The 23223-nt window shown below is 48.3% G+C and overlaps 1 protein-coding gene across 1 annotated transcript in view; it reads left to right on the top strand.

Annotated features, from left to right (window-relative positions):
* Positions 1 to 4597: 4597 nt before the first annotated feature.
* The window catches only part of LOC140453870 (uncharacterized), a gene marked incomplete at its 3' end in the record, with an annotated part of 89668 nt that continues 71042 nt past the window's right edge, over positions 4598 to 23223 (top strand). The window contains exons 1-2 of the mRNA XM_072548730.1: positions 4598 to 4925; positions 14570 to 14814. The remainder of the gene's footprint in view (positions 4926 to 14569; positions 14815 to 23223) is intronic.

The raw sequence follows: 23223 nt of genomic DNA, 5'->3' as shown, positions 1-23223 counted from the left end.
TGTGAGTGTGAATGTGAGTGTGTCTCTGTCTGTGTCGATGTGAGTATCTGTGTGTGAGTGTGAATGTGAGTGTGTCTCTGTCTGTGTCAATGTGATATCTGTGTGTGTGAGTGTGAATGTGAGTGTGTCTCTGTGTGTGTCGATGTGAGTATCTGTGTGTGTGTGTGTGAATGTGAGTGTGTCTCTGTCTGTGTCAATGTGAGTATCTGTGTGTGTGTGAGTGTGAATGTGAGTGTATCTCTGTGTCGATGTGAGTATCTGTGTGTGTGTGAGTGTGAATGTGAGTGTGTCTCTGTCTGTGTCGATGTGAGTATCTGTGTGTGTGAGTGTAAATGTGAGTGTGTCTCTGTGTGTATCGGTGTGTGTATCTGTGTGTGTGAGTGTGAATGTGAGTGTGTCTCTGTCTGTGTTGATGTGAGTATCTGTGTGTGTGTGAGTGTGAATGTGAGTGTGTCTCTGTCTGTGTCAATGTGAATATCTGTGTGTGTGTGAGTGTTAAAGTGAGTGTGTCTCTGTCTGTGTCGATGTGAGTATCTGTGTGTGTGTGAGTGTGAATGTGAGTGTGTCTCTGTCTGTGTCAATGTGAGTATCTGTGTGTGTGTGAGTGTGAATGTGAGTGTGTCTCTGTCTGTGTCGATGTGAGTATCTGTGTGTGTGTGAGTGTGAATGCGAGTGTGTCTCTGTCTGTGTCGGTGTGAGTATCTGTGTGTGTGTGAGTGTGAATGTGAGTGTGTCTCTGTGTCGGTGTGAGTATCTGTGTGTGTGAGTGTGAATGTGAGTGTGTCTCTGTCTGTGTCGATGTGTGTATCTGTGTGTGTGAGTGTGAATGTGAGTGTGTCTCTGTCTGTGTCAATGTGATATCTGTGTGTGTGTGAGTGTGAATGTGAGTGTGTCTCTGTCTGTGTCAATGTGATATCTGTGTGTGTGAGCGTGAATGTGAGTGTGTCTCTGTGTCGGTGTGAGTATCTGTGTGTGTGAGTGTGAATGTGAGTGTGTCTCTGTCTGTGTCGATGTCAGTATCTGTGTGTGTGTGAGTGTGAATGTGAGTGTGTCTCTGTCTGTGTCAATGTGAGTATCTGTGTGTGTGAGTGTGAATGTGAGTGTGTCTCTGTCTGTGTCGATGTGAGTATCTGTGTGTGTGTGAGTGTGAATGTGAGTGTGTCTCTGTCTGTGTCGGTGTGAGTATCTGTGTGTGTGTGAGTGTGAATGTGAGTGTGTCTCTGTCTGTGTCGGTGTGAGTATCTGTGTGTGTGAGTGTGAATGTGAGTGTGTCTCTGTCTGTGTCGATGTGAGTATCTGTGTGTGTGAGTGTGAATGTGAGTGTGTCTCTGTCTGTGTCGATGTGAGTATTTGTGTGTGTGAGTGTGAATGTGAGTGTGTCTCTGTCTGTCTGTCTGTGTTGACGTGAGTATCTAGCCTCGATTCTAGCCTCGGGGCAACTGTCTGTGTGCAGTTTGCACATTCTCTCCCCTTGTCTGCGTGGGTTTCCTCCCACAGTCCACAGATTAGATTCGATTAGATTACCTATAGTTAGGAAACAGGCCCTTCGGCCCACAACAAGTCCACACTAACCCTCCAAAGATCGACCCACCCAGACTCATTTCTCTAAACATACCCTTGGCCAATCCACCCTAACCTACACCTCCCTGGGCACTATGGGACAATTTAGCATGGCCAATCCACCCTAACCTGCACATCCCTGGGGCACTACGGGACAATTTAGCATGGCCAATCTACCCTAACCTGCACATCCCTGGGCACTATGGAACAATTTAGCATGGCCAATCCACCCTAACCTGAACACCCCTGCGAACTATGGGATTGAAAGTTGGTTGGCTGACAGGAAACAAAGAGTCGTGATAAACGGCTCTATTTCGGAATGGCAGGCAGTGACCAGTGGGGTACCGCAGGGATCAGCGCTGGGACCGCAGCTTTTTACAACACATGTTAATGATATAGAAGATGGTATTAATAATAACATTAGCAAACTTGCTGATGATACTAAGCTGGGTGGCAGGGTGAAATGTGAGGAGGATGTTAGGAGATTATAGGGTGACTTGGACAAGTTAGGTGAGTGGGCAGATGCATGGCAGATGCAGTTTAATGTGGATAAATGTCTGGTTATTCACTTTGGCGGCAAGAACAGGAAGGCAGATTACTACCTAAATGGAATAAATTTAGGTAAAGGGGCTGTTCAGAGAGATCTGGGTGTTCTTTTACACCAGTCAATGAAGGTAAGCATGCAGGTACAGCAGGTAGTGAAGAAGGCTAATCGCATGCTGGCCTTCATAACAAGAGGGATTGAGTATAGAAGCAAAGAGGTTCTTCTGCAGCTGTGCAGGGCCCTGGTGAGACCACACCTGGAGTACTGTGTACAGTTCTGGTCTCCAAATTTGAGGGAAGACATTCTGGCTATTGAGGGAGTGCAGCGTGGGTTCACGAGGTCAATTCCTGGAATGGCGGGATTACCTTACGCTGAAAGACTGGAATGACTGGGCTTGTATACCCTTGAGTTTAGAAGACTGAGAGGGGATCTGATTAAGACATATAAGATTATTAAAGGATTGGACACTCTGGAGGCAGGAAACATGTTTCCGGTGATGGGTGAGTGCCGAACCAGAGGACACAGCTTACAAATACGGGGTAGACCATTTAGGACAGAGATGACGAGAAACTTCTTCACCCAGAGAGTGGTGGCTGTGTGGAATGTTCTGCCCCAAAGGGCAGTGGAGGCCCAGTCTCTGGATTCATTTAAGAAAGAGTTGGATAGAGCTGTCAAGGATAGTGGAATCAAGGGTTATGGAGATAAGGCAGGAACAGGATACTGATTAAGGATGATCAGCCATGATCATATTGAATGGTGGTGCAGCCTTGAAGGGCAGAATGGCCTACTCCTACACCTATTGTCTATTGTCTATTGTCAATCCACCCTAACCTGCACATCCCTGGGCACTACGGGACAATTTAGCATGGCCAATCCACCCTAACCTGCACATCCCTGGGCACTATGGGACAATTTAGCATGGCCAATCCACCCTAACCTGCACATCCCTGGACACTATGGGACAATTTGGCATGGCCAATCCACCCTAACCTGCACATCCCTGGGCACTAAAGGGACAATTTAGCATGGCCAACCCACCCTAACCTGCACATCCCTGGACACTACGGGACAATTTAACATGGCCAATCCACCCTAACCTGCACATCCCTGGGCACTAGGGGACAATTTAGCATGGCCAATCCACCCTAACCTGCACATCCCTGGGCACTACGGGACAATTTAGCATGGCCAATCCACCCTAACCTGCACATCCCTGGGCACTACGGGACAATTTAGCATGGCCAATCCACCCTAACCTGCACATCCCTGGGCACTACGGGACAATTTAGCATGGCCAATCCACCCTAACCTGCACATCCCTGGGCACTATGGGACAATTTAGCATGGCCAATCCACCCTAACCTGCATATCCCCGGACACTATGGGACAATTTAGCATGGCCAATCCACCCTAACCTGCACATCCCTGGGCACTATGGGACAATTTAGCATGGCCAATCCACCCTAACCTGCACATCCCTGGGCACTATGGGACAATTTAGCATGGCCAATCCACCCTAACCTGCACATCCCTGGGCACTATGGGACAATTTAGCATGGCCAATCCACCCTAACCTGCACATCCTTGGGCACTACGGGACAATGTGGGACGGGGATGGCAGAGAACTGGAACCTGGCGGGAGAGGGGTGGGAGTGTGCAGAGCGTAATATTCAAAGTCAGGGCAGGCCACTCAAAGGATGATGGGGGGGTTAAGGATCATCTCCTCAGGCTCGAGAAAGGGGCTGAATGGCCTCCTGTTCCTGTGTGTAACAGGCTGGAGGAGGGGCTGAATGGCCTTCTGTTCGTGTGTGTAACAGGCTGGAGGAGGGCGGGCTGAATGGCCTCCTGTTCCTGTGTGTAACAGGCTGGAGGAGACGGACTGAACGGCCTCCTGTTCCTGTGTGTAACAGGCTGGAGGAGGGGGCTGAATGGTCTCCTGTTCCTGTGTAACCGGTTGGAGGAGAGGGGCTGAATGGCCTCCTGTTCATGTGTGTAACAGGCTGGAGGAGGAGAGGGGCTGAATGGCCTCCTGTTCCTGTGTGTAACAGGCTGGAGGAGGAGGGGGGCTGAATGGTCTCCTGTTCCTGTGTGTAACAGGCTGGAGGAGGGGGCTGAATGGCCTCCTGTTCGTGTGTGTAACAGGCTGGAGGAGGGGGGGGCTGAATGGCCTCCTGTTCGTGTGTGTAACAGGCTGGAGGAGGAGGGGGGCTGAATGACCTCCTGTTCGTGAGTGTAACAGGCTGGAGGAGGGGCTGAATGGCCTCCTGTTCCTGTGTGTAACAGGCTGGAGGAGGGGCTGAATGGCCTCCTGTTCCTGTGTGTAACAGGCTGGGGGATGGGGGCTGAATGGCCTCGTGTTCCTGTGTGTAACAGGCTGGAGTAGAGGGGGCTGAATGGCCACATGTGTAACAGAGAGAAAATCGGACTCCAGTTTCTGAGGGTGAGCACTGCAGGGTGTTGAGTTCATGCCCGCCCTCCCTCACTCCCCACTCCCCACTCCCGCAGGGGCTGGGGAATGTCGCCTGATAATGAGTTATTTCGGAAGTTTGTCAGAGGAAAACAACTCTCTTCCCCAGGGAATCTGATTCAACCGGAAAAAAAAACCCCAGAAGGACGGTTTTACAGGGATGTGCTCAGCTCAGGAACTCTTACGCCTGACGTGAAGGAGATGAGGAGAGAGACAGAGACAGAGAGCGACCAGTCCTGGGTATGACACAAATCCCAGGATCTGCCCCTGGGATAAAGAGGACAAGAAGCAGGAAGTTGGACAGCGGATCCTAGCTTCGGATCCTGGAGAGGTTTCTCAAGGCAACAAGAGCAGGTCAGTGGTCTCACATTGGGTGTTTCAGGGGAGGGGGCCATCCAATTCCCCACCCTCGACTCCGTCAGTATTGTGTGTGTGTGTGTGTGTGACTATGTGGGTCTATGTGTGTGTGTGAGAGAGTGTCTCTGACTGCGTTGGGTCTGTGTGGATGTGTCTGTGTGTGAGAGAAAAAGTGTGTCTGTGAGTGTGTGTGGGTCTGTCTGTGACTCTGTGTGTGTGTCTGTGACTCTGTGTGTGGATGTGTGTGTGTGAGACTCTGTGTGTCTATGTGTGGATGTGTGTGTGTGTGTCTGTGACTCTGTGTGTGTGTCTGTGACTCTGTGTGTCTATGTGTGGATGTGTGTGTGTGTGTCTGTGACTCTGTGTGTGTGTCTGTGACTCTGTGTGTGGATGTGTGTGTGTGTCTCTGTGTGTGGGTCTGTGGGTCTGTGTGTGTGTGTGGGAGACTCTGTGTGGCTCTGTGCATGTCTATAAGTGTCTCTGTGTGGGGTCTGTGGGTTAGGGTTAGGGATAGCTCTGCGTGTGTGTCTGTGTGTATGTGTGTCTGTGTCTCTGTGTGTGGGTCTGTGTGCGTGGGTCTCTGTCTGTGCATACGTGTGTGTGTGTGTGTGTGTGTGTGTCTGTGTGTGTGTGTGTGTGTGTCTGTGTGTGTGTGTCTGTGTGTGTGTGTGTGTGTGTGTCTGTGTGTGTGTGTGTGTCTGTGTGTGTGTGTGTGTGAATGTGAGTGTGTCTCTGTGTCGGTGTGAGTATCTGTGTGTGTGAGTGTGAATGTGAGTGTGTCTCTGTCTGTGTCGATGTGAGTATCTGTGTGTGTGTGAGTGTGAATGTGAGTGTGTCACTGTCTGTGTTGATGTGAGTATCTGTATGTGTGAGTGTGAATGTGAGTGTGTCTCTGTGTCGGTGTGAGTATCTGTGTGTGTGAGTGTGATGTGAGTGTGTCTCTGTGTGTGTCGATGTGAGTATCTGTGTGTCTGTGAGTGTGATGTGAGTGTGACTCTGTCTGTGTCGATGTCAGTATCTGTGTGTGTGTGAGTGTGAATGTGAGTGTGTCTCTGTCTGTGTCGGTGTGAGTATCTGTGTGTGTGAGTGTGAATGTGAGTGTGTCTCTGTGTGTGTCGATGTGAGTATCTGTGTGTGTGTGAGTGTGAATGTGAGTGTGTCTCTGTCTGTGTCGATGTGAGTATCTGTGTGTGTGAGTGTGAATGTGAGTGTGTCTCTGTGTCAATGTGAGTATCTGTGTGTGTGAGTGTGAATGTGAATGTGTCTCTGTCTGTGTCAATGTGAGTATCTGTGTGTGTGAGTGTGAATGTAAGTGTGTCTCTGTCTGTCTGTGTCAATGTGAGTATCTGTGTGTGTGAGAGTGTGAATGTGAGTGTGTCTCTGTCTGTGTCGGTGTGAGTATCTGTGTGTGTGTGAGTGTGAATGTGAGTGTGTCTCTGTGTCGGTGTGAGTATCTGTGTGTGTGAGTGTGAATGTGAGTGTGTCTCTGTCTGTGTCGATGTGAGTATCTGTGTGTGTGTGAGTGTGAATGTGAGTGTGTCTCTGTGTCGGTGCGAGTATCAGTGTGTGTGAGTGTGAATGTGAGTGTGTCTCTGTCTGTGTCAATGTGAGTATCTGTGTGTGTGTGAGTGTGAATGTGAGTGTGTCTCTGTCTGTCTGTGTCGATGTGAGTATCTGTGTGTGAGTGTGTCTCTGTGTCAATGTGAGTATCTGTGTGTGTGAGTGTGAATGTGAGTGTGTCTCTGTGTCGATGTGAGTATCTGTGTGTGTGTGAGTGTGAATGTGAGTGTGTCTCTGTCTGTGTTGATGTGAGTATCTGTGTGTGTGTGAGTGTGAATGTGAGTGTGTCTCTGTCTGTGTCGATGTGAGTATCTGTGTGTGTGTGAGTGTGAATGTGAGTGTGTCTCTGTCTGTGTTGATGTGAGTATCTGTGTGTGTGTGTGAATGTGAGTGTGTCTCTGTCTGTCTGTGTCAATGTGAGTATCTGTGTGTGTGAGTGTGAATGTGAGTGTGTCTCTGTCTGTGTCGATGTGAGTATCTGTGTGTGAGTGTGAATGTGAGTGTGTCTCTGTCTGTGTCGATGTGAGTATCTGTGTGTGTGAGTGTGAATGTGAGTGTGTCTCTGTCTGTGTCGGTATGAGTATCTGTGTGTGTGAGTGTGAATGTGAGTGTGTCTCTGTCTGTGTCAATGTGATATCTGTGTGTGTGAGTGTGAATGTGAGTGTGTCTCTGTGTGTGTCGATGTGAGTATCTGTGTGTGTGTGTGTGTGTGAATGTGAGTGTGTCTCTGTGTCGATGTGAGTATCTGTGTGTGTGTGAGTGTGAATGTGAGTGTATCTCTGTGTCGATGTGAGTATCTGTGTGTGTGTGAGTGTGAATGTGAGTGTGTCTCTGTCTGTGTCGATGTGAGTATCTGTGTGTGTGAGTGTAAATGTGAGTGTGTCTCTGTGTGTATCGATGTGTGTATCTGTGTGTGTGAGTGTGAATGTGAGTGTGTCTCTGTCTGTGTTGATGTGAGTATCTGTGTGTGTGTGAGTGTGAATGTGAGTGTGTCTCTGTCTGTGTCAATGTGAATATCTGTGTGTGTGTGAGTGTGAATGTGAGTGTGTCTCTGTCTGTGTCGATGTGAGTATCTGTGTGTGAGTGTGAATGTGAGTGTGTCTCTGTCTGTGTCAATGTGAGTATCTGTGTGTGTGTGAGTGTGAATGTGAGTGTGTCTCTGTCTGTGTCGATGTGAGTATCTGTGTGTGTGTGAGTGTGAATGCGAGTGTGTCTCTGTCTGTGTCGGTGTGAGTATCTGTGTGTGTGTGAGTGTGAATGTGAGTGTGTCTCTGTGTCGGTGTGAGTATCTGTGTGTGTGAGTGTGAATGTGAGTGTGTCTCTGTCTGTGTCGATGTGTGTATCTGTGTGTGTGAGTGTGAATGTGAGTGTGTCTCTGTCTGTGTCAATGTGATATCTGTGTGTGTGTGAGTGTGAATGTGAGTGTGTCTCTGTCTGTGTCAATGTGATATCTGTGTGTGTGAGCGTGAATGTGAGTGTGTCTCTGTGTCGGTGTGAGTATCTGTGTGTGTGAGTGTGAATGTGAGTGTGTCTCTGTCTGTGTCGATGTCACTATCTGTGTGTGTGTGAGTGTGAATGTGAGTGTGTCTCTGTCTGTGTCAATGTGAGTATCTGTGTGTGTGAGTGTGAATGTGAGTGTGTCTCTGTCTGTGTCGATGTGAGTATCTGTGTGTGTGAGTGTGAATGTGAGTGTGTCTCTGTGTGTGTCGATGTGAGTATCTGTGTGTGTGTGAGTGTGAATGTGAGTGTGTCTCTGTCTGTGTCGATGTGAGTATCTGTGTGTGTGTGAGTGTGAATGTGAGTGTGTCTCTGTGTCAATGTGAGTATCTGTGTGTGTGAGTGTGAATGTGAGTGTTTCTCTGTCTGTGTCAATGTGAGTATCTGTGTGTGTGAGTGTGAATGTAAGTGTGTCTCTGTCTGTCTGTGTCAATGTGAGTATCTGTGTGTGTGTGAGTGTGAATGTGAGTGTGTCTCTGTCTGTGTCGGTGTGAGTATCTGTGTGTGTGTGAGTGTGAATGTGAGTGTGTCTCTGTGTCGGTGTGAGTATCTGTGTGTGTGAGTGTGAATGTGAGTGTGTCTCTGTCTGTGTCGATGTGAGTATCTGTGTGTGTGTGAGTGTGAATGTGAGTGTGTCACTGTCTGTGTTGATGTGAGTATCTGTATGTGTGAGTGTGAATGTGAGTGTGTCTCTGTGTCGGTGTGAGTATCTGTGTGTGTGAGTGTGAATGTGAGTGTGTCTCTGTGTGTGTCGATGTGAGTATCTGTGTGTGTGTGAGTGTGATGTGAGTGTGTCTCTGTCTGTGTCGATGTCAGTATCTGTGTGTGTGTGAGTGTGAATGTGAGTGTGTCTCTGTCTGTGTCGGTGTGAGTATCTGTGTGTGTGAGTGTGAATGTGAGTGGGTCTCTGTGTGTGTCGATGTGAGTATCTGTGTGTGTGTGAGTGTGAATGTGAGTGTGTCTCTGTCTGTGTCGATGTGAGTATCTGTGTGTGTGTGAGTGTGAATGTGAGTGTGTCTCTGTGTCAATGTGAGTATCTGTGTGTGTGAGTGTGAATGTGAGTGTGTCTCTGTCTGTGTCAATGTGAGTATCTGTGTGTGTGAGTGTGAATGTAAGTGTGTCTCTGTCTGTCTGTGTCAATGTGAGTATCTGTGTGTGTGTGAGTGTGAATGTGAGTGTGTCTCTGTCTGTGTCGGTGTGAGTATCTGTGTGTGTGTGAGTGTGAATGTGAGTGTGTCTCTGTGTCGGTGTGAGTATCTGTGTGTGTGAGTGTGAATGTGAGTGTGTCTCTGTCTGTGTCGATGTGAGTATCTGTGTGTGTGTGAGTGTGAATGTGAGTGTGTCTCTGTGTCGGTGCGAGTATCTGTGTGTGTGAGTGTGAATGTGAGTGTGTCTCTGTCTGTGTCAATGTGAGTATCTGTGTGTGTGTGTGTGTGAATTTGAGTGTGTCTCTGTCTGTCTGTGTCGATGTGAGTATCTGTGTGTGAGTGTGAATGTAAGTGTGTCTCTGTGTCAATGTGAGTATCTGTGTGTGTGAGTGTGAATGTGAGTGTGTCTCTGTCTGTGTCGATGTGAGTGTGTGTGTGTGAGTGTGAATGTGAGTGTGTCTCTGTGTCAATGTGAGTATCTGTGTGTGTGAGTGTGAATGTGAGTGTGTCTCTGTGTCGATGTGAGTATCTGTGTGTGTGTGAGTGTGAATGTGAGTGTGTCTCTGTCTGTGTTGATGTGAGTATCTGTGTGTGTGTGAGTGTGAATGTGAGTGTGTCTCTGTCTGTGTCGATGTGAGTATCTGTGTGTGTGTGAGTGTGAATGTGAGTGTGTCTCTGTCTGTGTTGATGTGAGTATCTGTGTGTGTGTGTGAATGTGAGTGTGTCTCTGTCTGTCTGTGTCAATGTGAGTATCTGTGTGTGTGAGTGTGAATGTGAGTGTGTCTCTGTCTGTGTCGATGTGAGTATCTGTGTGTGAGTGTGAATGTGAGTGTGTCTCTGTCTGTGTCAATGTGATATCTGTGTGTGTGAGTGTGAATGTGAGTGTGTCTCTGTGTGTGTCGATGTGAGTATCTGTGTGTGTGTGTGTGAATGTGAGTGTGTCTCTGTCTGTGTCGATGTGAGTATCTGTGTGTGTGTGAGTGTGAATGTGAGTGTATCTCTGTGTCGATGTGAGTATCTGTGTGTGTGTGAGTGTGAATGTGAGTGTGTCTCTGTCTGTGTCGATGTGAGTATCTGTGTGTGTGAGTGTAAATGTGAGTGTGTCTCTGTGTGTATCGGTGTGTGTATCTGTGTGTGTGAGTGTGAATGTGAGTGTGTCTCTGTCTGTGTTGATGTGAGTATCTGTGTGTGTGTGAGTGTGAATGTGAGTGTGTCTCTGTCTGTGTCAATGTGAATATCTGTGTGTGTGTGAGTGTGAATGTGAGTGTGTCTCTGTCTGTGTCGATGTGAGTATCTGTGTGTGAGTGTGAATGTGAGTGTGTCTCTGTCTGTGTCAATGTGAGTATCTGTGTGTGTGTGAGTGTGAATGTGAGTGTGTCTCTGTCTGTGTCGATGTGAGTATCTGTGTGTGTGTGAGTGTGAATGCGAGTGTGTCTCTGTCTGTGTCGGTGTGAGTATCTGTGTGTGTGTGAGTGTGAATGTGAGTGTGTCTCTGTGTCGGTGTGAGTATCTGTGTGTGTGAGTGTGAATGTGAGTGTGTCTCTGTCTGTGTCGATGTGTGTATCTGTGTGTGTGAGTGTGAATGTGAGTGTGTCTCTGTCTGTGTCAATGTGATATCTGTGTGTGTGTGAGTGTGAATGTGAGTGTGTCTCTGTCTGTGTCAATGTGATATCTGTGTGTGTGAGCGTGAATGTGAGTGTGTCTCTGTGTCGGTGTGAGTATCTGTGTGTGTGAGTGTGAATGTGAGTGTGTCTCTGTCTGTGTCGATGTCAGTATCTGTGTGTGTGTGAGTGTGAATGTGAGTGTGTCTCTGTCTGTGTCAATGTGAGTATCTGTGTGTGTGAGTGTGAATGTGAGTGTGTCTCTGTCTGTGTCGATGTGAGTATCTGTGTGTGTGTGAGTGTGAATGTGAGTGTGTCTCTGTCTGTGTCGGTGTGAGTATCTGTGTGTGTGTGAGTGTGAATGTGAGTGTGTCTCTGTCTGTGTCGGTGTGAGTATCTGTGTGTGTGAGTGTGAATGTGAGTGTGTCTCTGTCTGTGTCGATGTGAGTATCTGTGTGTGTGAGTGTGAATGTGAGTGTGTCTCTGTCTGTGTCGATGTGAGTATTTGTGTGTGTGAGTGTGAATGTGAGTGTGTCTCTGTCTGTCTGTCTGTGTTGACGTGAGTATCTAGCCTCGATTCTAGCCTCGGGGCAACTGTCTGTGTGCAGTTTGCACATTCTCTCCCCTTGTCTGCGTGGGTTTCCTCCCACAGTCCACAGATTAGATTCGATTAGATTACCTATAGTTAGGAAACAGGCCCTTCGGCCCACAACAAGTCCACACTAACCCTCCAAAGATCGACCCACCCAGACTCATTTCTCTAAACATACCCTTGGCCAATCCACCCTAACCTACACCTCCCTGGGCACTATGGGACAATTTAGCATGGCCAATCCACCCTAACCTGCACATCCCTGGGGCACTACGGGACAATTTAGCATGGCCAATCTACCCTAACCTGCACATCCCTGGGCACTATGGAACAATTTAGCATGGCCAATCCACCCTAACCTGAACACCCCTGCGAACTATGGGATTGAAAGTTGGTTGGCTGACAGGAAACAAAGAGTCGTGATAAACGGCTCTATTTCGGAATGGCAGGCAGTGACCAGTGGGGTACCGCAGGGATCAGCGCTGGGACCGCAGCTTTTTACAACACATGTTAATGATATAGAAGATGGTATTAATAATAACATTAGCAAACTTGCTGATGATACTAAGCTGGGTGGCAGGGTGAAATGTGAGGAGGATGTTAGGAGATTATAGGGTGACTTGGACAAGTTAGGTGAGTGGGCAGATGCATGGCAGATGCAGTTTAATGTGGATAAATGTCTGGTTATTCACTTTGGCGGCAAGAACAGGAAGGCAGATTACTACCTAAATGGAATAAATTTAGGTAAAGGGGCTGTTCAGAGAGATCTGGGTGTTCTTTTACACCAGTCAATGAAGGTAAGCATGCAGGTACAGCAGGTAGTGAAGAAGGCTAATCGCATGCTGGCCTTCATAACAAGAGGGATTGAGTATAGAAGCAAAGAGGTTCTTCTGCAGCTGTGCAGGGCCCTGGTGAGACCACACCTGGAGTACTGTGTACAGTTCTGGTCTCCAAATTTGAGGGAAGACATTCTGGCTATTGAGGGAGTGCAGCGTGGGTTCACGAGGTCAATTCCTGGAATGGCGGGATTACCTTACGCTGAAAGACTGGAATGACTGGGCTTGTATACCCTTGAGTTTAGAAGACTGAGAGGGGATCTGATTAAGACATATAAGATTATTAAAGGATTGGACACTCTGGAGGCAGGAAACATGTTTCCGGTGATGGGTGAGTGCCGAACCAGAGGACACAGCTTACAAATACGGGGTAGACCATTTAGGACAGAGATGACGAGAAACTTCTTCACCCAGAGAGTGGTGGCTGTGTGGAATGTTCTGCCCCAAAGGGCAGTGGAGGCCCAGTCTCTGGATTCATTTAAGAAAGAGTTGGATAGAGCTGTCAAGGATAGTGGAATCAAGGGTTATGGAGATAAGGCAGGAACAGGATACTGATTAAGGATGATCAGCCATGATCATATTGAATGGTGGTGCAGCCTTGAAGGGCAGAATGGCCTACTCCTACACCTATTGTCTATTGTCTATTGTCAATCCACCCTAACCTGCACATCCCTGGGCACTACGGGACAATTTAGCATGGCCAATCCACCCTAACCTGCACATCCCTGGGCACTATGGGACAATTTAGCATGGCCAATCCACCCTAACCTGCACATCCCTGGACACTATGGGACAATTTGGCATGGCCAATCCACCCTAACCTGCACATCCCTGGGCACTAAAGGGACAATTTAGCATGGCCAACCCACCCTAACCTGCACATCCCTGGACACTACGGGACAATTTAACATGGCCAATCCACCCTAACCTGCACATCCCTGGGCACTAGGGGACAATTTAGCATGGCCAATCCACCCTAACCTGCACATCCCTGGGCACTACGGGACAATTTAGCATGGCCAATCCACCCTAACCTGCACATCCCTGGGCACTACGGGACAATTTAGCATGGCCAATCCACCCTAACCTGCACATCCCTGGGCACTACGGGACAATTTAGCATGGCCAATCCACCCTAACCTGCACATCCCTGGGCACTATGGGACAATTTAGCATGGCCAATCCACCCTAACCTGCATATCCCCGGACACTATGGGACAATTTAGCATGGCCAATCCACCCTAACCTGCACATCCCTGGGCACTATGGGACAATTTAGCATGGCCAATCCACCCTAACCTGCACATCCCTGGGCACTATGGGACAATTTAGCATGGCCAATCCACCCTAACCTGCACATCCCTGGGCACTATGGGACAATTTAGCATGGCCAATCCACCCTAACCTGCACATCCTTGGGCACTACGGGACAATGTGGGACGGGGATGGCAGAGAACTGGAACCTGGCGGGAGAGGGGTGGGAGTGTGCAGAGCGTAATATTCAAAGTCAGGGCAGGCCACTCAAAGGATGATGGGGGGGTTAAGGATCATCTCCTCAGGCTCGAGAAAGGGGCTGAATGGCCTCCTGTTCCTGTGTGTAACAGGCTGGAGGAGGGGCTGAATGGCCTTCTGTTCGTGTGTGTAACAGGCTGGAGGAGGGCGGGCTGAATGGCCTCCTGTTCCTGTGTGTAACAGGCTGGAGGAGACGGACTGAACGGCCTCCTGTTCCTGTGTGTAACAGGCTGGAGGAGGGGGCTGAATGGTCTCCTGTTCCTGTGTAACCGGTTGGAGGAGAGGGGCTGAATGGCCTCCTGTTCATGTGTGTAACAGGCTGGAGGAGGAGAGGGGCTGAATGGCCTCCTGTTCCTGTGTGTAACAGGCTGGAGGAGGAGGGGGGCTGAATGGTCTCCTGTTCCTGTGTGTAACAGGCTGGAGGAGGGGGCTGAATGGCCTCCTGTTCGTGTGTGTAACAGGCTGGAGGAGGGGGGGGCTGAATGGCCTCCTGTTCGTGTGTGTAACAGGCTGGAGGAGGAGGGGGGCTGAATGACCTCCTGTTCGTGAGTGTAACAGGCTGGAGGAGGGGCTGAATGGCCTCCTGTTCCTGTGTGTAACAGGCTGGAGGAGGGGCTGAATGGCCTCCTGTTCCTGTGTGTAACAGGCTGGGGGATGGGGGCTGAATGGCCTCGTGTTCCTGTGTGTAACAGGCTGGAGTAGAGGGGGCTGAATGGCCACATGTGTAACAGAGAGAAAATCGGACTCCAGTTTCTGAGGGTGAGCACTGCAGGGTGTTGAGTTCATGCCCGCCCTCCCTCACTCCCCACTCCCCACTCCCGCAGGGGCTGGGGAATGTCGCCTGATAATGAGTTATTTCGGAAGTTTGTCAGAGGAAAACAACTCTCTTCCCCAGGGAATCTGATTCAACCGGAAAAAAAAACCCCAGAAGGACGGTTTTACAGGGATGTGCTCAGCTCAGGAACTCTTACGCCTGACGTGAAGGAGATGAGGAGAGAGACAGAGACAGAGAGCGACCAGTCCTGGGTATGACACAAATCCCAGGATCTGCCCCTGGGATAAAGAGGACAAGAAGCAGGAAGTTGGACAGCGGATCCTAGCTTCGGATCCTGGAGAGGTTTCTCAAGGCAACAAGAGCAGGTCAGTGGTCTCACATTGGGTGTTTCAGGGGAGGGGGCCATCCAATTCCCCACCCTCGACTCCGTCAGTATTGTGTGTGTGTGTGTGTGTGACTATGTGGGTCTATGTGTGTGTGTGAGAGAGTGTCTCTGACTGCGTTGGGTCTGTGTGGATGTGTCTGTGTGTGAGAGAAAAAGTGTGTCTGTGAGTGTGTGTGGGTCTGTCTGTGACTCTGTGTGTGTGTCTGTGACTCTGTGTGTGGATGTGTGTGTGTGAGACTCTGTGTGTCTATGTGTGGATGTGTGTGTGTGTGTCTGTGACTCTGTGTGTGTGTCTGTGACTCTGTGTGTCTATGTGTGGATGTGTGTGTGTGTGTCTGTGACTCTGTGTGTGTGTCTGTGACTCTGTGTGTGGATGTGTGTGTGTGTCTCTGTGTGTGGGTCTGTGGGTCTGTGTGTGTGTGTGGGAGACTCTGTGTGGCTCTGTGCATGTCTATAAGTGTCTCTGTGTGGGGTCTGTGGGTTAGGGTTAGGGATAGCTCTGCGTGTGTGTCTGTGTGTATGTGTGTCTGTGTCTCTGTGTGTGGGTCTGTGTGCGTGGGTCTCTGTCTGTGCATACGTGTGTGTGTGTGTGTGTGTGTGTGTCTGTGTGTGTGTGTGTGTGTGTCTGTGTGTGTGTGTCTGTGTGTGTGTGTGTGTGTGTGTCTGTGTGTGTGTGTGTGTCTGTGTGTGTGTGTGTGTGAATGTGAGTGTGTCTCTGTGTCGGTGTGAGTATCTGTGTGTGTGAGTGTGAATGTGAGTGTGTCTCTGTCTGTGTCGATGTGAGTATCTGTGTGTGTGTGAGTGTGAATGTGAGTGTGTCACTGTCTGTGTTGATGTGAGTATCTGTATGTGTGAGTGTGAATGTGAGTGTGTCTCTGTGTCGGTGTGAGTATCTGTGTGTGTGAGTGTGATGTGAGTGTGTCTCTGTGTGTGTCGATGTGAGTATCTGTGTGTCTGTGAGTGTGATGTGAGTGTGACTCTGTCTGTGTCGATGTCAGTATCTGTGTGTGTGTGAGTGTGAATGTGAGTGTGTCTCTGTCTGTGTCGGTGTGAGTATCTGTGTGTGTGAGTGTGAATGTGAGTGTGTCTCTGTGTGTGTCGATGTGAGTATCTGTGTGTGTGTGAGTGTGAATGTGAGTGTGTCTCTGTCTGTGTCGATGTGAGTATCTGTGTGTGTGAGTGTGAATGTGAGTGTGTCTCTGTGTCAATGTGAGTATCTGTGTGTGTGAGTGTGAATGTGAATGTGTCTCTGTCTGTGTCAATGTGAGTATCTGTGTGTGTGAGTGTGAATGTAAGTGTGTCTCTGTCTGTCTGTGTCAATGTGAGTATCTGTGTGTGTGAGAGTGTGAATGTGAGTGTGTCTCTGTCTGTGTCGGTGTGAGTATCTGTGTGTGTGTGAGTGTGAATGTGAGTGTGTCTCTGTGTCGGTGTGAGTATCTGTGTGTGTGAGTGTGAATGTGAGTGTGTCTCTGTCTGTGTCGATGTGAGTATCTGTGTGTGTGTGAGTGTGAATGTGAGTGTGTCTCTGTGTCGGTGCGAGTATCAGTGTGTGTGAGTGTGAATGTGAGTGTGTCTCTGTCTGTGTCAATGTGAGTATCTGTGTGTGTGTGAGTGTGAATGTGAGTGTGTCTCTGTCTGTCTGTGTCGATGTGAGTATCTGTGTGTGAGTGTGTCTCTGTGTCAATGTGAGTATCTGTGTGTGTGAGTGTGAATGTGAGTGTGTCTCTGTGTCGATGTGAGTATCTGTGTGTGTGTGAGTGTGAATGTGAGTGTGTCTCTGTCTGTGTTGATGTGAGTATCTGTGTGTGTGTGAGTGTGAATGTGAGTGTGTCTCTGTCTGTGTCGATGTGAGTATCTGTGTGTGTGTGAGTGTGAATGTGAGTGTGTCTCTGTCTGTGTTGATGTGAGTATCTGTGTGTGTGTGTGAATGTGAGTGTGTCTCTGTCTGTCTGTGTCAATGTGAGTATCTGTGTGTGTGAGTGTGAATGTGAGTGTGTCTCTGTCTGTGTCGATGTGAGTATCTGTGTGTGAGTGTGAATGTGAGTGTGTCTCTGTCTGTGTCGATGTGAGTATCTGTGTGTGTGAGTGTGAATGTGAGTGTGTCTCTGTCTGTGTCGGTATGAGTATCTGTGTGTGTGAGTGTGAATGTGAGTGTGTCTCTGTCTGTGTCAATGTGATATCTGTGTGTGTGAGTGTGAATGTGAGTGTGTCTCTGTGTGTGTCGATGTGAGTATCTGTGTGTGTGTGTGTGTGTGAATGTGAGTGTGTCTCTGTGTCGATGTGAGTATCTGTGTGTGTGTGAGTGTGAATGTGAGTGTATCTCTGTGTCGATGTGAGTATCTGTGTGTGTGTGAGTGTGAATGTGAGTGTGTCTCTGTCTGTGTCGATGTGAGTATCTGTGTGTGTGAGTGTAAATGTGAGTGTGTCTCTGTGTGTATCGATGTGTGTATCTGTGTGTGTGAGTGTGAATGTGAGTGTGTCTCTGTCTGTGTTGATGTGAGTATCTGTGTGTGTGTGAGTGTGAATGTGAGTGTGTCTCTGTCTGTGTCAATGTGAATATCTGTGTGTGTGTGAGTGTGAATGTGAGTGTGTCTCTGTCTGTGTCGATGTGAGTATCTGTGTGTGAGTGTGAATGTGAGTGTGTCTCTGTCTGTGTCAATGTGAGTATCTGTGTGTGTGTGAGTGTGAATGTGAGTGTGTCTCTGTCTGTGTCGATGTGAGTATCTGTGTGTGTGTGAGTGTGAATGCGAGTGTGTCTCTGTCTGTGTCGGTGTGAGTATCTGTGTGTGTGTGAGTGTGAATGTGAGTGTGTCTCTGTGTCGGTGTGAGTATCTGTGTGTGTGAGTGTGAATGTGAGTGTGTCTCTGTCTGTGTCGATGTGTGTATCTGTGTGTGTGAGTGTGAATGTGAGTGTGTCTCTGTCTGTGTCAATGTGATATCTGTGTGTGTGTGAGTGTGAATGTGAGTGTGTCTCTGTCTGTGTCAATGTGATATCTGTGTGTGTGAGCGTGAATGTGAGTGTGTCTCTGTGTCGGTGTGAGTATCTGTGTGTGTGAGTGTGAATGTGAGTGTGTCTCTGTCTGTGTCGATGTCACTATCTGTGTGTGTGTGAGTGTGAATGTGAGTGTGTCTCTGTCTGTGTCAATGTGAGTATCTGTGTGTGTGAGTGTGAATGTGAGTGTGTCTCTGTCTGTGTCGATGTGAGTATCTGTGTGTGTGAGTGTGAATGTGAGTGTGTCTCTGTGTGTGTCGATGTGAGTATCTGTGTGTGTGTGAGTGTGAATGTGAGTGTGTCTCTGTCTGTGTCGATGTGAGTATCTGTGTGTGTGTGAGTGTGAATGTGAGTGTGTCTCTGTGTCAATGTGAGTATCTGTGTGTGTGAGTGTGAATGTGAGTGTTTCTCTGTCTGTGTCAATGTGAGTATCTGTGTGTGTGAGTGTGAATGTAAGTGTGTCTCTGTCTGTCTGTGTCAATGTGAGTATCTGTGTGTGTGTGAGTGTGAATGTGAGTGTGTCTCTGTCTGTGTCGGTGTGAGTATCTGTGTGTGTGTGAGTGTGAATGTGAGTGTGTCTCTGTGTCGGTGTGAGTATCTGTGTGTGTGAGTGTGAATGTGAGTGTGTCTCTGTCTGTGTCGATGTGAGTATCTGTGTGTGTGTGAGTGTGAATGTGAGTGTGTCACTGTCTGTGTTGATGTGAGTATCTGTATGTGTGAGTGTGAATGTGAGTGTGTCTCTGTGTCGGTGTGAGTATCTGTGTGTGTGAGTGTGAATGTGAGTGTGTCTCTGTGTGTGTCGATGTGAGTATCTGTGTGTGTGTGAGTGTGATGTGAGTGTGTCTCTGTCTGTGTCGATGTCAGTATCTGTGTGTGTGTGAGTGTGAATGTGAGTGTGTCTCTGTCTGTGTCGGTGTGAGTATCTGTGTGTGTGAGTGTGAATGTGAGTGGGTCTCTGTGTGTGTCGATGTGAGTATCTGTGTGTGTGTGAGTGTGAATGTGAGTGTGTCTCTGTCTGTGTCGATGTGAGTATCTGTGTGTGTGTGAGTGTGAATGTGAGTGTGTCTCTGTGTCAATGTGAGTATCTGTGTGTGTGAGTGTGAATGTGAGTGTGTCTCTGTCTGTGTCAATGTGAGTATCTGTGTGTGTGAGTGTGAATGTAAGTGTGTCTCTGTCTGTCTGTGTCAATGTGAGTATCTGTGTGTGTGTGAGTGTGAATGTGAGTGTGTCTCTGTCTGTGTCGGTGTGAGTATCTGTGTGTGTGTGAGTGTGAATGTGAGTGTGTCTCTGTGTCGGTGTGAGTATCTGTGTGTGTGAGTGTGAATGTGAGTGTGTCTCTGTCTGTGTCGATGTGAGTATCTGTGTGTGTGTGAGTGTGAATGTGAGTGTGTCTCTGTGTCGGTGCGAGTATCTGTGTGTGTGAGTGTGAATGTGAGTGTGTCTCTGTCTGTGTCAATGTGAGTATCTGTGTGTGTGTGTGTGTGAATTTGAGTGTGTCTCTGTCTGTCTGTGTCGATGTGAGTATCTGTGTGTGAGTGTGAATGTAAGTGTGTCTCTGTGTCAATGTGAGTATCTGTGTGTGTGAGTGTGAATGTGAGTGTGTCTCTGTCTGTGTCGATGTGAGTGTGTGTGTGTGAGTGTGAATGTGAGTGTGTCTCTGTGTCAATGTGAGTATCTGTGTGTGTGAGTGTGAATGTGAGTGTGTCTCTGTGTCGATGTGAGTATCTGTGTGTGTGTGAGTGTGAATGTGAGTGTGTCTCTGTCTGTGTTGATGTGAGTATCTGTGTGTGTGTGAGTGTGAATGTGAGTGTGTCTCTGTCTGTGTCGATGTGAGTATCTGTGTGTGTGTGAGTGTGAATGTGAGTGTGTCTCTGTCTGTGTTGATGTGAGTATCTGTGTGTGTGTGTGAATGTGAGTGTGTCTCTGTCTGTCTGTGTCAATGTGAGTATCTGTGTGTGTGAGTGTGAATGTGAGTGTGTCTCTGTCTGTGTCGATGTGAGTATCTGTGTGTGAGTGTGAATGTGAGTGTGTCTCTGTCTGTGTCAATGTGATATCTGTGTGTGTGAGTGTGAATGTGAGTGTGTCTCTGTGTGTGTCGATGTGAGTATCTGTGTGTGTGTGTGTGAATGTGAGTGTGTCTCTGTCTGTGTCGATGTGAGTATCTGTGTGTGTGTGAGTGTGAATGTGAGTGTATCTCTGTGTCGATGTGAGTATCTGTGTGTGTGTGAGTGTGAATGTGAGTGTGTCTCTGTCTGTGTCGATGTGAGTATCTGTGTGTGTGAGTGTAAATGTGAGTGTGTCTCTGTGTGTATCGGTGTGTGTATCTGTGTGTGTGAGTGTGAATGTGAGTGTGTCTCTGTCTGTGTTGATGTGAGTATCTGTGTGTGTGTGAGTGTGAATGTGAGTGTGTCTCTGTCTGTGTCAATGTGAATATCTGTGTGTGTGTGAGTGTGAATGTGAGTGTGTCTCTGTCTGTGTCGATGTGAGTATCTGTGTGTGAGTGTGAATGTGAGTGTGTCTCTGTCTGTGTCAATGTGAGTATCTGTGTGTGTGTGAGTGTGAATGTGAGTGTGTCTCTGTCTGTGTCGATGTGAGTATCTGTGTGTGTGTGAGTGTGAATGCGAGTGTGTCTCTGTCTGTGTCGGTGTGAGTATCTGTGTGTGTGTGAGTGTGAATGTGAGTGTGTCTCTGTGTCGGTGTGAGTATCTGTGTGTGTGAGTGTGAATGTGAGTGTGTCTCTGTCTGTGTCGATGTGTGTATCTGTGTGTGTGAGTGTGAATGTGAGTGTGTCTCTGTCTGTGTCAATGTGATATCTGTGTGTGTGTGAGTGTGAATGTGAGTGTGTCTCTGTCTGTGTCAATGTGATATCTGTGTGTGTGAGCGTGAATGTGAGTGTGTCTCTGTGTCGGTGTGAGTATCTGTGTGTGTGAGTGTGAATGTGAGTGTGTCTCTGTCTGTGTCGATGTCAGTATCTGTGTGTGTGTGAGTGTGAATGTGAGTGTGTCTCTGTCTGTGTCAATGTGAGTATCTGTCTGTGTGAGTGTGAATGTGAGTGTGTCTCTGTCTGTGTCGATGTGAGTATCTGTGTGTGTGTGAGTGTGAATGTGAGTGTGTCTCTGTCTGTGTCGGTGTGAGTATCTGTGTGTGTGTGAGTGTGAATGTGAGTGTGTCTCTGTCTGTGTCGGTGTGAGTATCTGTGTGTGTGAGTGTGAATGTGAGTGTGTCTCTGTCTGTGTCGATGTGAGTATCTGTGTGTGTGAGTGTGAATGTGAGTGTGTCTCTGTCTGTGTCGATGTGAGTATTTGTGTGTGTGAGTGTGAATGTGAGTGTGTCTCTGTCTGTCTGTCTGTGTTGACGTGAGTATCTAGCCTCGATTCTAGCCTCGGGGCAACTGTCTGTGTGCAGTTTGCACATTCTCTCCCCTTGTCTGCGTGGGTTTCCTCCCACAGTCCACAGATTAGATTCGATTAGATTACCTATAGTTAGGAAACAGGCCCTTCGGCCCACAACAAGTCCACACTAACCCTCCAAAGATCGACCCACCCAGACTCATTTCTCTAAACATACCCTTGGCCAATCCACCCTAACCTACACCTCCCTGGGCACTATGGGACAATTTAGCATGGCCAATCCACCCTAACCTGCACATCCCTGGGGCACTACGGGACAATTTAGCATGGCCAATCTACCCTAACCTGCACATCCCTGGGCACTATGGAACAATTTAGCATGGCCAATCCACCCTAACCTGAACACCCCTGCGAACTATGGGATTGAAAGTTGGTTGGCTGACAGGAAACAAAGAGTCGTGATAAACGGCTCTATTTCGGAATGGCAGGCAGTGACCAGTGGGGTACCGCAGGGATCAGCGCTGGGACCGCAGCTTTTTACAACACATGTTAATGATATAGAAGATGGTATTAATAATAACATTAGCAAACTTGCTGATGATACTAAGCTGGGTGGCAGGGTGAAATGTGAGGAGGATGTTAGGAGATTATAGGGTGACTTGGACAAGTTAGGTGAGTGGGCAGATGCATGGCAGATGCAGTTTAATGTGGATAAATGTCTGGTTATTCACTTTGGCGGCAAGAACAGGAAGGCAGATTACTACCTAAATGGAATAAATTTAGGTAAAGGGGCTGTTCAGAGAGATCTGGGTGTTCTTTTACACCAGTCAATGAAGGTAAGCATGCAGGTACAGCAGGTAGTGAAGAAGGCTAATCGCATGCTGGCCTTCATAACAAGAGGGATTGAGTATAGAAGCAAAGAGGTTCTTCTGCAGCTGTGCAGGGCCCTGGTGAGACCACACCTGGAGTACTGTGTACAGTTCTGGTCTCCAAATTTGAGGGAAGACATTCTGGCTATTGAGGGAGTGCAGCGTGGGTTCACGAGGTCAATTCCTGGAATGGCGGGATTACCTTACGCTGAAAGACTGGAATGACTGGGCTTGTATACCCTTGAGTTTAGAAGACTGAGAGGGGATCTGATTAAGACATATAAGATTATTAAAGGATTGGACACTCTGGAGGCAGGAAACATGTTTCCGGTGATGGGTGAGTGCCGAACCAGAGGACACAGCTTACAAATACGGGGTAGACCATTTAGGACAGAGATGACGAGAAACTTCTTCACCCAGAGAGTGGTGGCTGTGTGGAATGTTCTGCCCCAAAGGGCAGTGGAGGCCCAGTCTCTGGATTCATTTAAGAAAGAGTTGGATAGAGCTGTCAAGGATAGTGGAATCAAGGGTTATGGAGATAAGGCAGGAACAGGATACTGATTAAGGATGATCAGCCATGATCATATTGAATGGTGGTGCAGCCTTGAAGGGCAGAATGGCCTACTCCTACACCTATTGTCTATTGTCTATTGTCAATCCACCCTAACCTGCACATCCCTGGGCACTACGGGACAATTTAGCATGGCCAATCCACCCTAACCTGCACATCCCTGGGCACTATGGGACAATTTAGCATGGCCAATCCACCCTAACCTGCACATCCCTGGACACTATGGGACAATTTGGCATGGCCAATCCACCCTAACCTGCACATCCCTGGGCACTAAAGGGACAATTTAGCATGGCCAACCCACCCTAACCTGCACATCCCTGGACACTACGGGACAATTTAACATGGCCAATCCACCCTAACCTGCACATCCCTGGGCACTAGGGGACAATTTAGCATGGCCAATCCACCCTAACCTGCACATCCCTGGGCACTACGGGACAATTTAGCATGGCCAATCCACCCTAACCTGCACATCCCTGGGCACTACGGGACAATTTAGCATGGCCAATCCACCCTAACCTGCACATCCCTGGGCACTACGGGACAATTTAGCATGGCCAATCCACCCTAACCTGCACATCCCTGGGCACTATGGGACAATTTA

Source organism: Chiloscyllium punctatum, chromosome 28, assembly GCF_047496795.1.
Source record: "Chiloscyllium punctatum isolate Juve2018m chromosome 28, sChiPun1.3, whole genome shotgun sequence".
Taxonomy (NCBI): Eukaryota; Metazoa; Chordata; class Chondrichthyes; order Orectolobiformes; family Hemiscylliidae; genus Chiloscyllium; species Chiloscyllium punctatum.
Note: the sequence above shows the minus strand (reverse complement) of the source record. Positions and strands in the feature narration are given on the sequence as shown.